Source organism: Gorilla gorilla, chromosome 20 (assembly GCF_029281585.2).
Source record: "Gorilla gorilla gorilla isolate KB3781 chromosome 20, NHGRI_mGorGor1-v2.1_pri, whole genome shotgun sequence".
Taxonomy (NCBI): Eukaryota; Metazoa; Chordata; class Mammalia; order Primates; family Hominidae; genus Gorilla; species Gorilla gorilla.
The window spans coordinates 35,915,825-35,932,456 of NC_073244.2; positions in this window are offsets into that span (position 1 = coordinate 35,915,825).

Here is a 16,632-nt window from a genome sequence, read left to right on the forward strand (position 1 = left end):
GAACTCACACATCTCAAAGTGGTTGCTGAGAATGATTCTCTCTAGTTTTTATACGAAGATATTTCCTTTTCAACCGTAGGCCCAAAATCGATTGAAATCTCCACTTGGAAATTCCACAAAAAGAGGGTTTCAAATCTGCTCTGTCTAAAGTAAGGTTCAACTCTGTCAGTTGAACACATGCAGCCCAAAGAAGTTACTGAGAATTCTTCTGTCTAGCGTTATATGCAGAAATCCCGTTTCCAACGAAATCCTCAAAGAGGTCCAAATATCCACTTGCAGGCTTTACAAACAGAGTGTTTCCAAACTGCTCTATGAACACAAAGGTTAAACTCTGTGAGTGGAACTCACACATCCCAAAGTGGTTGCTGAGAATGATTCTCTCTAGTTTTTATACGAAGATATTTCCTTTTCTACCGTAGGCCCAAAATCGCTTGAAATCTCCACTTGGAAATTCCACAAAAAGAGGGTTTCAAATCTGCTCTGTCTAAAGTAAGGTTCAACTCTGTCAGTTGAACACATGCAGCCCTAAGAAGTTACTGAGAATTCTTCTGTCTAGCGTTATATGCAGAAATCCCGTTTCCAAAGAAATCCTCAATGAGGTCCAAATATCCACTTGCAGGCTTTACAAACAGAGTGTTTCCAAACTGCTCTATGAAAACAAAGGTTAAACTCTGTGAGTGGAACTCACACATCTCAAAGTGGTTGCTGAGAATGATTCTCTCTAGTTTTTATACGAAGATATTTCCTTTTCTACCGTAGGCCCTAATCGCTTGAAATCTCCCCTTGGAAATTCCACAAAAAGAGGATTTCAAATCTGCTCTTTCTAAAGGAAGGTTCAACTCTGTGAGTTGAACACACGCAGCCCAAAGATGTTACTGAGAATTCTTCTGTCTAGCGTTATATGCAGAAATCCCGTTTCCAACGAAATCCTCAAAGAGGTCTCAATATCCACTTGCAGACTTTACAAACAGAGTGTTTCCAGACTGCTCTATGAAAACAAAGGTTAAACACTGTGAGTGGAACTCACACATCTCAAAGTGGTTGCTGAGAATGATTCTCTCTAGTTTTTATACGAAGATACTTCCTTTTCAACCGTAGGCCCAAAATCGATTGAAATCTCCACTTGGAAATTCCACAAAAAGAGGGTTTCAAATCTGCTCTGTCTAAAGTAAGGTTCAACTCTGTCAGTTGAACACATGCAGCCCAAAGAAGTTACTGAGAATTCTTCTGTCCAGCGTTATATGCAGAAATCCCGTTTCCAACGAAATCCTCAAAGAGGTCCAAATATCCACTTGCAGGCTTTACAAACAGAGTGTTTCCAAACTGCTCTATGAACACAAAGGTTAAACTCTGTGAGTGGAACTCACACATCCCAAAGTGGTTGCTGAGAATGATTCTCTCTAGTTTTTATACGAAGATATTTCCTTTTCTACCGTAGGCCCAAAATCGCTTGAATTCTCCACTTGGAAATTCCACAAAAAGAGGGTTTCAAATCTGCTCTGTCTAAAGTAAGGTTCAACTCTGTCAGTTGAACACATGCAGCCCAAAGAAGTTACTGAGAATTCTTCTGTCTAGCGTTATATGCAGAAATCCCGTTTCCAACGAAATCCTCAATGAGGTCCAAATATCCACCTGCAGGCTTTACAATCAGAGTGTTTCCAAACTGCTCTATGAAAACAAAGGTTAAACTCTGTGAGTGGAACTCACACATCCCAAAGCGGTTGCTGAGAATGATTCTCTCTAGTTTTTATACGAAGATATTTCCTTTTCTACCGTAGGCCCAAATCGCTTGAAATCTCCCCTTGGAAATTCCACAAAAAGAGGGTTTCAAATCTGCTCTTTCTAAAGGAAGGTTCAACTCTGTGAGTTGAACACACGCAGCCCAAAGAAGTTACTGAGAATTCTTCTGTCTAGCGTTATATGCAGAAATCCCGTTTCCAACGAAATCCTCAAAGAGGTCCAAATATCCACTTGCAGACTTTACAAACAGAGTGTTTCCAATCTGCTCTATGAAAACATACGTGAAACTCTGTGAGTGGAACGCACACATCCCAAAGAGTTTGCAGAGAATGATTCTCTCTAGTTTTTATAGGAAGATATTTCCTTTTCTACCGTAGGCCCAAATCGCTTGAAATCTCCACTTGGAAATTCAAGAAAAAGAGGGTTTCAAATCTGCTCTGTCTAAAGTAAGGTTCAACTCTGTGAGTTGAACACAGGCAGCCCAAAGAAGTTACTGACAATTCTTCTGTCTAGCGTTATACGCAGAAATCCCGTTTCCAACAAAATCGTCAAAGAGGTCCAAATATCCACTTGCAGATTTTACAAATAGAGTGTTTCCAAACTGCTCTATGAAAACAAAGGTTAAACTCCGTGAGAGGAACGCACACATCCCAAAGTGTTTGCTGAGAATGATTCCCTCTAGTTTTTATATGAAGATATTTCCTTTTCTACCATAGGCCCAAATCTCTTGAAATCTCCACTTGCAAATTCCACAAAAAGAGGGTTTCAAATCTGCTCTGTCTAAAGGAAGGTTCAACTCTGTGTATTGAACACACGCAGGCCAAAGAAGTTACTGAGAATTCTTCTGTCTAGCGTTATATGCAGAAATCCCGTTTCCAACGATATCCTCAAAGAGGTCCAAATATCCACTTGCAGGCTTTACAAACAGAGTGTTTCCAAACTGCTCTATGAAAACAAAGGTTAAACTCTGTGAGTGGAACTCACAAATCCCAAAGTGGTTGCTGAGAATGATTCTCTCTAGTTTTTATACGAAGATATTTCCTTTTCTACCGTAGGCCCAAAATCGCTTGAAATCTCCACTTGGAAATTCCTCAAAAAGAGGGTTTCAAATCTGCTCTGTCTAAAGTAAGGTTCAACTCTGTGAATTGAACACACGCAGCCCAAAGAAGTTACTGAGAATTCTTCTGTCTAGCGTTATACGCAGAAATCCCGTTTCCAACAAAATCCTCAGAGAGGTCCAAATATCCACTTGCAGACTTTACAAATAGAGTGTTTCCAAACCGCTCTATGAAAACAAAGGTTAAACTGTGTGAGTGGAACGCACACATCCCAATGTGTTGGCTGAGAATGATTAACTCTAGTTTTTATATGAAGATATTTCCCTTTCTACCGTAGGCCCAAATCTCTTGAAATCTCCACTTGCAAATTCCACAAAAAGAGGGTTTCAAATCTGCTCTGTCTAAAGGAAGGTTCAACTCTGTGAGTTGAACACCCGCAGGACAAAGAAGTTACTGAGAATTCTTCTGTCTAGCGTTATATGCAGGAATCCCGTTTCCAACGATATCCTCAAAGAGGTCCAAATATCCAATTGCAGGCTTTACAAACAGAGTGCTTCCAAACTGCTCTATGAACACAAAGGTTAAACTCTGTGAGTGGAACTCACACATCTCAAAGTGGTTGCTGAGAATGATTCTCTCTAGTTTTTATACGAAGATATTTCCTTTTCTACCGTAGGCCCAAAATCGCTTGAAATCTCCACTTGGAAATTCCACAAAAAGAGGGTTTCAAATCTGCTCTGTCTAAAGTAAGGTTCAACTCTGTCAGTTGAACACATGCAGCCCAAAGAAGTTACTGAGAATTCTTCTGTCTAGCGTTATATGCAGAAATCCCGTTTCCAACGATATCCTCAAAGAGGTCCAAATATCCAATTGCAGGCTTTACAAACAGAGTGTTTCCAAACTGCTCTATGAAAACAAAGGTTAAACTCTGTGAGTGGAACTCACAAATCCCAAAGTGGTTGCTGAGAATGATTCTCTCTAGTTTTTATACGAAGATATTTCCTTTTCTACCGTAGGCCCAAAATCGCTTGAAATCTCCACTTGGAAATTCCTCAAAAAGAGGGTTTCAAATCTGCTCTGTCTAAAGTAAGGTTCAACTCTGTGAGTTGAACACACGCAGCCCAAAGAAGTTACTGACAATTCTTCTGTCTAGCGTTATATGCAGAAATCCCGTTTCCAACGAAATCCTCAAAGAGGTCTCAATATCCACTTGCAGACTTTACAAACAGAGTGTTTCCAGACTGCTCTATGAAAACAAAGGTTAAACACTGTGAGTGGAACTCACACATCTCAAAGTGGTTGCTGAGAATGATTCTCTCTAGTTTTTATACGAAGATATTTCCTTTTCAACCGTAGGCCCAAAATCGATTGAAATCTCCACTTGGAAATTCCACAAAAAGAGGGTTTCAAATCTGCTCTGTCTAAAGTAAGGTTCAACTCTGTCAGTTGAACACATGCAGCCCAAAGAAGTTACTGAGAATTCTTCTGTCTAGCGTTATATGCAGAAATACCGTTTCCAACGAAATCCTCAAAGAGGTCCAAATATCCACTTGCAGGCTTTACAAACAGAGTGTTTCCAAACTGCTCTATGAACACAAAGGTTAAACTCTATGAGTGGAACTCACACATCCCAAAGTGGTTGCTGAGAATGATTCTCTCTAGTTTTTATACGAAGATATTTCCTTTTCTACCGTAGGCCCAAAATCGCTTGAAATCTCCACTTGGAAATTCCACAAAAAGAGGGTTTCAAATCTGCTCTGTCTAAAGTAAGGTTCAACTCTGTGAGTTGAACACATGCAGCCCAAAGAAGTTACTGAGAATTCTTCTGTCTAGCGTTATATGCAGAAATCCCGTTTCCAACGAAATCCTCAAAGAGGTCCAAATATCCACTTGCAGACTTTACAAACAGAGTGTTTCCAATCTGCTCTATGAAAACATAGGTTAAACTCTGTGAGTGGAACGCACACATCCCAAAGAGTTTGCAGAGAATGATTCTCTCTAGTTTTTATACGAAGATATTTCCTTTTCTACCGTAGGCCCAAATCGGTTGAAATCTCCACTTGGAAATTCAAGAAAAAGAGGGTTTCAAATCTGCTCTGTCTAAAGTAAGGTTCAACTCTGTGAGTTGAACACAGGCAGCCCAAAGGAGTTACTGACAATTCTTCTGTCTAGCATTATACGCAGAAATCCCGTTTCCAACAAAATCCTCAAAGAGGTCCAAATATCCACTTGCAGATTTTACAAATAGAGTGTTTCCAAACTGCTCTATGAAAACAAAGGTTAAACTCTGTGAGAGGAACGCACACATCCCAAAGTGTTTGCTGAGAATGATTCCCTCTAGTTTTTATATGAAGATATTTCCTTTTCTACCATAGGCCCAAATCTCTTGAAATCTCCACTTGCAAATTCCACAAAAAGAGGGTTTCAAATCTGCTCTGTCTAAAGGAAGGTTCAACTCTGTGTATTGAACACACTCAGGCCAAAGAAGTTACTGAGAATTCTTCTGTCTAGCGTTATATGCAGAAATCCCGTTTCCAACGATATCCTCAAAGAGGTCCAAATATCCAATTGCAGGCTTTACAAACAGAGTGTTTCCAAACTGCTCTATGAAAACAAAGGTTATACTCTGTGAGTGGAACTCACAAATCCCAAAGTGGTTGCTGAGAATGATTCTCTCTAGTTTTTATACGAAGATATTTCCTTTTCTACCGTAGGCCCAAAATCGCTTGAAATCTCCACTTGGAAATTCCTCAAAAAGAGGGTTTCAAATCTGCTCTGTCTAAAGTAAGGTTCAACTCTGTGAGTTGAACACACGCAGCCCAAAGAAGTTACTGACAATTCTTCTGTCTAGCGTTATATGCAGAAATCCCGTTTCCAACGAAATCCTCAAAGAGGTCTCAATATCCACTTGCAGACTTTACAAACAGAGTGTTTCCAGACTGCTCTATGAAAACAAAGGTTAAACACTGTGAGTGGAACTCACACATCTCAAAGTGGTTGCTGAGAATGATTCTCTCTAGTTTTTATACGAAGATATTTCCTTTTCAACCGTAGGCCCAAAATCGATTGAAATCTCCACTTGGAAATTCCACAAAAAGAGGGTTTCAAATCTGCTCTGTCTAAAGTAAGGTTCAACTCTGTCAGTTGAACACATGCAGCCCAAAGAAGTTACTGAGAATTCTTCTGTCTAGCGTTATATGCAGAAATCCCGTTTCCAACGAAATCCTCAAAGAGGTCCAAATATCCACTTGCAGGCTTTACAAACAGAGTGTTTCCAAACTGCTCTATGAACACAAAGGTTAAACTCTGTGAGTGGAACTCACACATCCCAAAGTGGTTGCTGAGAATGATTCTCTCTAGTTTTTATACGAAGATATTTCCTTTTCTACCGTAGGCCCAAAATCGCTTGAAATCTCCACCTGGAAATTCCACAAAAAGAGGGTTTCAAATCTGCTCTGTCTAAAGTAAGGTTCAACTCTGTCAGTTGAACACATGCAGCCCTAAGAAGTTACTGAGAATTCTTCTGTCTAGCGTTATATGCAGAAATCCCGTTTCCAAAGAAATCCTCAATGAGGTCCAAATATCCACTTGCAGGCTTTACAAACAGAGTGTTTCCAAACTGCTCTATGAAAACAAAGGTTAAACTCTGTGAGTGGAACTCACACATCTCAAAGTGGTTGCTGAGAATGATTCTCTCTAGTTTTTATACGAAGATATTTCCTTTTCTACCGTAGGCCCTAATCGCTTGAAATCTCCCCTTGGAAATTCCACAAAAAGAGGGTTTCAAATCTGCTCTTTCTAAAGGAAGGTTCAACTCTGTGAGTTGAACACACGCAGCCCAAAGATGTTACTGAGAATTCTTCTGTCTAGCGTTATATGCAGAAATCCCGTTTCCAACGAAATCCTCAAAGAGGTCTCAATATCCACTTGCAGACTTTACAAACAGAGTGTTTCCAGACTGCTCTATGAAAACAAAGGTTAAACACTGTGAGTGGAACTCACACATCTCAAAGTGGTTGCTGAGAATGATTCTCTCTAGTTTTTATACGAAGATACTTCCTTTTCAACCGTAGGCCCAAAATCGATTGAAATCTCCACTTGGAAATTCCACAAAAAGAGGGTTTCAAATCTGCTCTGTCTAAAGTAAGGTTCAACTCTGTCAGTTGAACACATGCAGCCCAAAGAAGTTACTGAGAATTCTTCTGTCCAGCGTTATATGCAGAAATCCCGTTTCCAACGAAATCCTCAAAGAGGTCCAAATATCCACTTGCAGGCTTTACAAACAGAGTGTTTCCAAACTGCTCTATGAACACAAAGGTTAAACTCTGTGAGTGGAACTCACACATCCCAAAGTGGTTGCTGAGAATGATTCTCTCTAGTTTTTATACGAAGATATTTCCTTTTCTACCGTAGGCCCAAAATCGCTTGAATTCTCCACTTGGAAATTCCACAAAAAGAGGGTTTCAAATCTGCTCTGTCTAAAGTAAGGTTCAACTCTGTCAGTTGAACACATGCAGCCCAAAGAAGTTACTGAGAATTCTTCTGTCTAGCGTTATATGCAGAAATCCCGTTTCCAACGAAATCCTCAATGAGGTCCAAATATCCACCTGCAGGCTTCACAATCAGAGTGTTTCCAAACTGCTCTATGAAAACAAAGGTTAAACTCTGTGAGTGGAACTCACACATCCCAAAGCGGTTGCTGAGAATGATTCTCTCTAGTTTTTATACGAAGATATTTCCTTTTCTACCGTAGGCCCAAATCGCTTGAAATCTCCCCTTGGAAATTCCAGAAAAAGAGGGTTTCAAATCTGCTCTTTCTAAAGGAAGGTTCAACTCTGTGAGTTGAACACACGCAGCCCAAAGAAGTTACTGAGAATTCTTCTGTCTAGCGTTATATGCAGAAATCCCGTTTCCAACGAAATCCTCAAAGAGGTCCAAATATCCACTTGCAGACTTTACAAACAGAGTGTTTCCAATCTGCTCTATGAAAACATACGTGAAACTCTGTGAGTGGAACGCACACATCCCAAAGAGTTTGCAGAGAATGATTCTCTCTAGTTTTTATAGGAAGATATTTCCTTTTCTACCGTAGGCCCAAATCGCTTGAAATCTCCACTTGGAAATTCAAGAAAAAGAGGGTTTCAAATCTGCTCTGTCTAAAGTAAGGTTCAACTCTGTGAGTTGAACACAGGCAGCCCAAAGAAGTTACTGACAATTCTTCTGTCTAGCGTTATACGCAGAAATCCCGTTTCCAACAAAATCCTCAAAGAGGTCCAAATATCCACTTGCAGACTTTACAAATAGAGTGTTTCCAAACTGTTCTATGAAAACAAAGGTTAAACTGTGTGAGTGGAACGCACACATCCCAATGTGTTGGCTGAGAATGATTAACTCTAGTTTTTATATGAAGATATTTCCTTTTCTACCGTAGGCCCATATCTCTTGAAATCTCCACTTGCAAATTCCACAAAAAGAGGGTTTCAAATCTGCTCTGTCTAAAGGAAGGTTCAACTCTGTGAGTTGAACACCCGCAGGACAAAGAAGTTACTGAGAATTCTTCTGTCTAGCGTTATATGCAGGAATCCCGTTTCCAACGATATCCTCAAAGAGGTCCAAATATCCAATTGCAGGCTTTACAAACAGAGTGCTTCCAAACTGCTCTATGAACACAAAGGTTAAACTCTGTGAGTGGAACTCACACATCTCAAAGTGGTTGCTGAGAATGATTCTCTCTAGTTTTTATACGAAGATATTTCCTTTTCTACCGTAGGCCCAAAATCGCTTGAAATCTCCACTTGGAAATTCCTCAAAAAGAGGGTTTCAAATCTGCTCTGTCTAAAGTAAGGTTCAACTCTGTGAGTTGAACACACGCAGCCCAAAGAAGTTACTGACAATTCTTCTGTCTAGCGTTATATGCAGAAATCCCGTTTCCAACGAAATCCTCAAAGAGGTCTCAATATCCACTTGCAGACTTTACAAACAGAGTGTTTCCAGACTGCTCTATGAAAACAAAGGTTAAACACTGTGAGTGGAACTCACACATCTCAAAGTGGTTGCTGAGAATGATTCTCTCTAGTTTTTATACGAAGATATTTCCTTTTCAACCGTAGGCCCAAAATCGATTGAAATCTCCACTTGGAAATTCCACAAAAAGAGGGTTTCAAATCTGCTCTGTCTAAAGTAAGGTTCAACTCTGTCAGTTGAACACATGCAGCCCAAAGAAGTTACTGAGAATTCTTCTGTCTAGCGTTATATGCAGAAATACCGTTTCCAACGAAATCCTCAAAGAGGTCCAAATATCCACTTGCAGGCTTTACAAACAGAGTGTTTCCAAACTGCTCTATGAACACAAAGGTTAAACTCTATGAGTGGAACTCACACATCCCAAAGTGGTTGCTGAGAATGATTCTCTCTAGTTTTTATACGAAGATATTTCCTTTTCTACCGTAGGCCCAAAATCGCTTGAAATCTCCACTTGGAAATTCCACAAAAAGAGGGTTTCAAATCTGCTCTGTCTAAAGTAAGGTTCAACTCTGTGAGTTGAACACATGCAGCCCAAAGAAGTTACTGAGAATTCTTCTGTCTAGCGTTATATGCAGAAATCCCGTTTCCAACGAAATCCTCAAAGAGGTCCAAATATCCACTTGCAGACTTTACAAACAGAGTGTTTCCAATCTGCTCTATGAAAACATAGGTTAAACTCTGTGAGTGGAACGCACACATCCCAAAGAGTTTGCAGAGAATGATTCTCTCTAGTTTTTATACGAAGATATTTCCTTTTCTACCGTAGGCCCAAATCGGTTGAAATCTCCACTTGGAAATTCAAGAAAAAGAGGGTTTCAAATCTGCTCTGTCTAAAGTAAGGTTCAACTCTGTGAGTTGAACACAGGCAGCCCAAAGGAGTTACTGACAATTCTTCTGTCTAGCATTATACGCAGAAATCCCGTTTCCAACAAAATCCTCAAAGAGGTCCAAATATCCACTTGCAGATTTTACAAATAGAGTGTTTCCAAACTGCTCTATGGAAACAAAGGTTAAACTCTGTGAGAGGAACGCACACATCCCAAAGTGTTTGCTGAGAATGATTCCCTCTAGTTTTTATATGAAGATATTTCCTTTTCTACCATAGGCCCAAATCTCTTGAAATCTCCACTTGCAAATTCCACAAAAAGAGGGTTTCAAATCTGCTCTGTCTAAAGGAAGGTTCAACTCTGTGTATTGAACACACTCAGGCCAAAGAAGTTACTGAGAATTCTTCTGTCTAGCGTTATATGCAGAAATCCCGTTTCCAACGATATCCTCAAAGAGGTCCAAATATCCAATTGCAGGCTTTACAAACAGAGTGTTTCCAAACTGCTCTATGAAAACAAAGGTTATACTCTGTGAGTGGAACTCACAAATCCCAAAGTGGTTGCTGAGAATGATTCTCTCTAGTTTTTATACGAAGATATTTCCTTTTCTACCGTAGGCCCAAAACCGCTTGAAATCTCCACTTGGAAATTCCTCAAAAAGAGGGTTTCAAATCTGCTCTGTCTAAAGTAAGGTTCAACTCTGTGAGTTGAACACACGCAGCCCAAAGAAGTTACTGACAATTCTTCTGTCTAGCGTTATATGCAGAAATCCCGTTTCCAACGAAATCCTCAAAGAGGTCTCAATATCCACTTGCAGACTTTACAAACAGAGTGTTTCCAGACTGCTCTATGAAAACAAAGGTTAAACACTGTGAGTGGAACTCACACATCTCAAAGTGGTTGCTGAGAATGATTCTCTCTAGTTTTTATACGAAGATATTTCCTTTTCAACCGTAGGCCCAAAATCGATTGAAATCTCCACTTGGAAATTCCACAAAAAGAGGGTTTCAAATCTGCTCTGTCTAAAGTAAGGTTCAACTCTGTCAGTTGAACACATGCAGCCCAAAGAAGTTACTGAGAATTCTTCTGTCTAGCGTTATATGCAGAAATCCCGTTTCCAACGAAATCCTCAAAGAGGTCCAAATATCCACTTGCAGGCTTTACAAACAGAGTGTTTCCAAACTGCTCTATGAACACAAAGGTTAAACTCTGTGAGTGGAACTCACACATCCCAAAGTGGTTGCTGAGAATGATTCTCTCTAGTTTTTATACGAAGATATTTCCTTTTCTACCGTAGGCCCAAAATCGCTTGAAATCTCCACTTGGAAATTCCACAAAAAGAGGGTTTCAAATCTGCTCTGTCTAAAGTAAGGTTCAACTCTGTCAGTTGAACACATGCAGCCCTAAGAAGTTACTGAGAATTCTTCTGTCTAGCGTTATATGCAGAAATCCCGTTTCCAAAGAAATCCTCAATGAGGTCCAAATATCCACTTGCAGGCTTTACAAACAGAGTGTTTCCAAACTGCTCTATGAAAACAAAGGTTAAACTCTGTGAGTGGAACTCACACATCTCAAAGTGGTTGCTGAGAATGATTCTCTCTAGTTTTTATACGAAGATATTTCCTTTTCTACCGTAGGCCCTAATCGCTTGAAATCTCCCCTTGGAAATTCCACAAAAAGAGGATTTCAAATCTGCTCTTTCTAAAGGAAGGTTCAACTCTGTGAGTTGAACACACGCAGCCCAAAGATGTTACTGAGAATTCTTCTGTCTAGCGTTATATGCAGAAATCCCGTTTCCAACGAAATCCTCAAAGAGGTCTCAATATCCACTTGCAGACTTTACAAACAGAGTGTTTCCAGACTGCTCTATGAAAACAAAGGTTAAACACTGTGAGTGGAACTCACACATCTCAAAGTGGTTGCTGAGAATGATTCTCTCTAGTTTTTATACGAAGATACTTCCTTTTCAACCGTAGGCCCAAAATCGATTGAAATCTCCACTTGGAAATTCCACAAAAAGAGGGTTTCAAATCTGCTCTGTCTAAAGTAAGGTTCAACTCTGTCAGTTGAACACATGCAGCCCAAAGAAGTTACTGAGAATTCTTCTGTCCAGCGTTATATGCAGAAATCCCGTTTCCAACGAAATCCTCAAAGAGGTCCAAATATCCACTTGCAGGCTTTACAAACAGAGTGTTTCCAAACTGCTCTATGAACACAAAGGTTAAACTCTGTGAGTGGAACTCACACATCCCAAAGTGGTTGCTGAGAATGATTCTCTCTAGTTTTTATACGAAGATATTTCCTTTTCTACCGTAGGCCCAAAATCGCTTGAATTCTCCACTTGGAAATTCCACAAAAAGAGGGTTTCAAATCTGCTCTGTCTAAAGTAAGGTTCAACTCTGTCAGTTGAACACATGCAGCCCAAAGAAGTTACTGAGAATTCTTCTGTCTAGCGTTATATGCAGAAATCCCGTTTCCAACGAAATCCTCAATGAGGTCCAAATATCCACCTGCAGGCTTTACAATCAGAGTGTTTCCAAACTGCTCTATGAAAACAAAGGTTAAACTCTGTGAGTGGAACTCACACATCCCAAAGCGGTTGCTGAGAATGATTCTCTCTAGTTTTTATACGAAGATATTTCCTTTTCTACCGTAGGCCCAAATCGCTTGAAATCTCCCCTTGGAAATTCCACAAAAAGAGGGTTTCAAATCTGCTCTTTCTAAAGGAAGGTTCAACTCTGTGAGTTGAACACACGCAGCCCAAAGAAGTTACTGAGAATTCTTCTGTCTAGCGTTATATGCAGAAATCCCGTTTCCAACGAAATCCTCAAAGAGGTCCAAATATCCACTTGCAGACTTTACAAACAGAGTGTTTCCAATCTGCTCTATGAAAACATACGTGAAACTCTGTGAGTGGAACGCACACATCCCAAAGAGTTTGCAGAGAATGATTCTCTCTAGTTTTTATAGGAAGATATTTCCTTTTCTACCGTAGGCCCAAATCGCTTGAAATCTCCACTTGGAAATTCAAGAAAAAGAGGGTTTCAAATCTGCTCTGTCTAAAGTAAGGTTCAACTCTGTGAGTTGAACACAGGCAGCCCAAAGAAGTTACTGACAATTCTTCTGTCTAGCGTTATACGCAGAAATCCCGTTTCCAACAAAATCGTCAAAGAGGTCCAAATATCCACTTGCAGATTTTACAAATAGAGTGTTTCCAAACTGCTCTATGAAAACAAAGGTTAAACTCCGTGAGAGGAACGCACACATCCCAAAGTGTTTGCTGAGAATGATTCCCTCTAGTTTTTATATGAAGATATTTCCTTTTCTACCATAGGCCCAAATCTCTTGAAATCTCCACTTGCAAATTCCACAAAAAGAGGGTTTCAAATCTGCTCTGTCTAAAGGAAGGTTCAACTCTGTGTATTGAACACACGCAGGCCAAAGAAGTTACTGAGAATTCTTCTGTCTAGCGTTATATGCAGAAATCCCGTTTCCAACGATATCCTCAAAGAGGTCCAAATATCCACTTGCAGGCTTTACAAACAGAGTGTTTCCAAACTGCTCTATGAAAACAAAGGTTAAACTCTGTGAGTGGAACTCACAAATCCCAAAGTGGTTGCTGAGAATGATTCTCTCTAGTTTTTATACGAAGATATTTCCTTTTCTACCGTAGGCCCAAAATCGCTTGAAATCTCCACTTGGAAATTCCTCAAAAAGAGGGTTTCAAATCTGCTCTGTCTAAAGTAAGGTTCAACTCTGTGAGTTGAACACACGCAGCCCAAAGAAGTTACTGAGAATTCTTCTGTCTAGCGTTATACGCAGAAATCCCGTTTCCAACAAAATCCTCAGAGAGGTCCAAATATCCACTTGCAGACTTTACAAATAGAGTGTTTCCAAACCGCTCTATGAAAACAAAGGTTAAACTGTGTGAGTGGAACGCACACATCCCAATGTGTTGGCTGAGAATGATTAACTCTAGTTTTTATATGAAGATATTTCCCTTTCTACCGTAGGCCCAAATCTCTTGAAATCTCCACTTGCAAATTCCACAAAAAGAGGGTTTCAAATCTGCTCTGTCTAAAGGAAGGTTCAACTCTGTGAGTTGAACACCCGCAGGACAAAGAAGTTACTGAGAATTCTTCTGTCTAGCGTTATATGCAGGAATCCCGTTTCCAACGATATCCTCAAAGAGGTCCAAATATCCAATTGCAGGCTTTACAAACAGAGTGCTTCCAAACTGCTCTATGAACACAAAGGTTAAACTCTGTGAGTGGAACTCACACATCTCAAAGTGGTTGCTGAGAATGATTCTCTCTAGTTTTTATACGAAGATATTTCCTTTTCTACCGTAGGCCCAAAATCGCTTGAAATCTCCACTTGGAAATTCCACAAAAAGAGGGTTTCAAATCTGCTCTGTCTAAAGTAAGGTTCAACTCTGTCAGTTGAACACATGCAGCCCAAAGAAGTTACTGAGAATTCTTCTGTCTAGCGTTATATGCAGAAATCCCGTTTCCAACGATATCCTCAAAGAGGTCCAAATATCCAATTGCAGGCTTTACAAACAGAGTGTTTCCAAACTGCTCTATGAAAACAAAGGTTAAACTCTGTGAGTGGAACTCACAAATCCCAAAGTGGTTGCTGAGAATGATTCTCTCTAGTTTTTATACGAAGATATTTCCTTTTCTACCGTAGGCCCAAAATCGCTTGAAATCTCCACTTGGAAATTCCTCAAAAAGAGGGTTTCAAATCTGCTCTGTCTAAAGTAAGGTTCAACTCTGTGAGTTGAACACACGCAGCCCAAAGAAGTTACTGACAATTCTTCTGTCTAGCGTTATATGCAGAAATCCCGTTTCCAACGAAATCCTCAAAGAGGTCTCAATATCCACTTGCAGACTTTACAAACAGAGTGTTTCCAGACTGCTCTATGAAAACAAAGGTTAAACACTGTGAGTGGAACTCACACATCTCAAAGTGGTTGCTGAGAATGATTCTCTCTAGTTTTTATACGAAGATATTTCCTTTTCAACCGTAGGCCCAAAATCGATTGAAATCTCCACTTGGAAATTCCACAAAAAGAGGGTTTCAAATCTGCTCTGTCTAAAGTAAGGTTCAACTCTGTCAGTTGAACACATGCAGCCCAAAGAAGTTACTGAGAATTCTTCTGTCTAGCGTTATATGCAGAAATACCGTTTCCAACGAAATCCTCAAAGAGGTCCAAATATCCACTTGCAGGCTTTACAAACAGAGTGTTTCCAAACTGCTCTATGAACACAAAGGTTAAACTCTATGAGTGGAACTCACACATCCCAAAGTGGTTGCTGAGAATGATTCTCTCTAGTTTTTATACGAAGATATTTCCTTTTCTACCGTAGGCCCAAAATCGCTTGAAATCTCCACTTGGAAATTCCACAAAAAGAGGGTTTCAAATCTGCTCTGTCTAAAGTAAGGTTCAACTCTGTGAGTTGAACACATGCAGCCCAAAGAAGTTACTGAGAATTCTTCTGTCTAGCGTTATATGCAGAAATCCCGTTTCCAACGAAATCCTCAAAGAGGTCCAAATATCCACTTGCAGACTTTACAAACAGAGTGTTTCCAATCTGCTCTATGAAAACATAGGTTAAACTCTGTGAGTGGAACGCACACATCCCAAAGAGTTTGCAGAGAATGATTCTCTCTAGTTTTTATACGAAGATATTTCCTTTTCTACCGTAGGCCCAAATCGGTTGAAATCTCCACTTGGAAATTCAAGAAAAAGAGGGTTTCAAATCTGCTCTGTCTAAAGTAAGGTTCAACTCTGTGAGTTGAACACAGGCAGCCCAAAGGAGTTACTGACAATTCTTCTGTCTAGCATTATACGCAGAAATCCCGTTTCCAACAAAATCCTCAAAGAGGTCCAAATATCCACTTGCAGATTTTACAAATAGAGTGTTTCCAAACTGCTCTATGAAAACAAAGGTTAAACTCTGTGAGAGGAACGCACACATCCCAAAGTGTTTGCTGAGAATGATTCCCTCTAGTTTTTATATGAAGATATTTCCTTTTCTACCATAGGCCCAAATCTCTTGAAATCTCCACTTGCAAATTCCACAAAAAGAGGGTTTCAAATCTGCTCTGTCTAAAGGAAGGTTCAACTCTGTGTATTGAACACACTCAGGCCAAAGAAGTTACTGAGAATTCTTCTGTCTAGCGTTATATGCAGAAATCCCGTTTCCAACGATATCCTCAAAGAGGTCCAAATATCCAATTGCAGGCTTTACAAACAGAGTGTTTCCAAACTGCTCTATGAAAACAAAGGTTATACTCTGTGAGTGGAACTCACAAATCCCAAAGTGGTTGCTGAGAATGATTCTCTCTAGTTTTTATACGAAGATATTTCCTTTTCTACCGTAGGCCCAAAATCGCTTGAAATCTCCACTTGGAAATTCCTCAAAAAGAGGGTTTCAAATCTGCTCTGTCTAAAGTAAGGTTCAACTCTGTGAGTTGAACACACGCAGCCCAAAGAAGTTACTGACAATTCTTCTGTCTAGCGTTATATGCAGAAATCCCGTTTCCAACGAAATCCTCAAAGAGGTCTCAATATCCACTTGCAGACTTTACAAACAGAGTGTTTCCAGACTGCTCTATGAAAACAAAGGTTAAACACTGTGAGTGGAACTCACACATCTCAAAGTGGTTGCTGAGAATGATTCTCTCTAGTTTTTATACGAAGATATTTCCTTTTCAACCGTAGGCCCAAAATCGATTGAAATCTCCACTTGGAAATTCCACAAAAAGAGGGTTTCAAATCTGCTCTGTCTAAAGTAAGGTTCAACTCTGTCAGTTGAACACATGCAGCCCAAAGAAGTTACTGAGAATTCTTCTGTCTAGCGTTATATGCAGAAATCCCGTTTCCAACGAAATCCTCAAAGAGGTCCAAATATCCACTTGCAGGCTTTACAAACAGAGTGTTTCCAAACTGCTCTATGAACACAAAGGTTAAACTC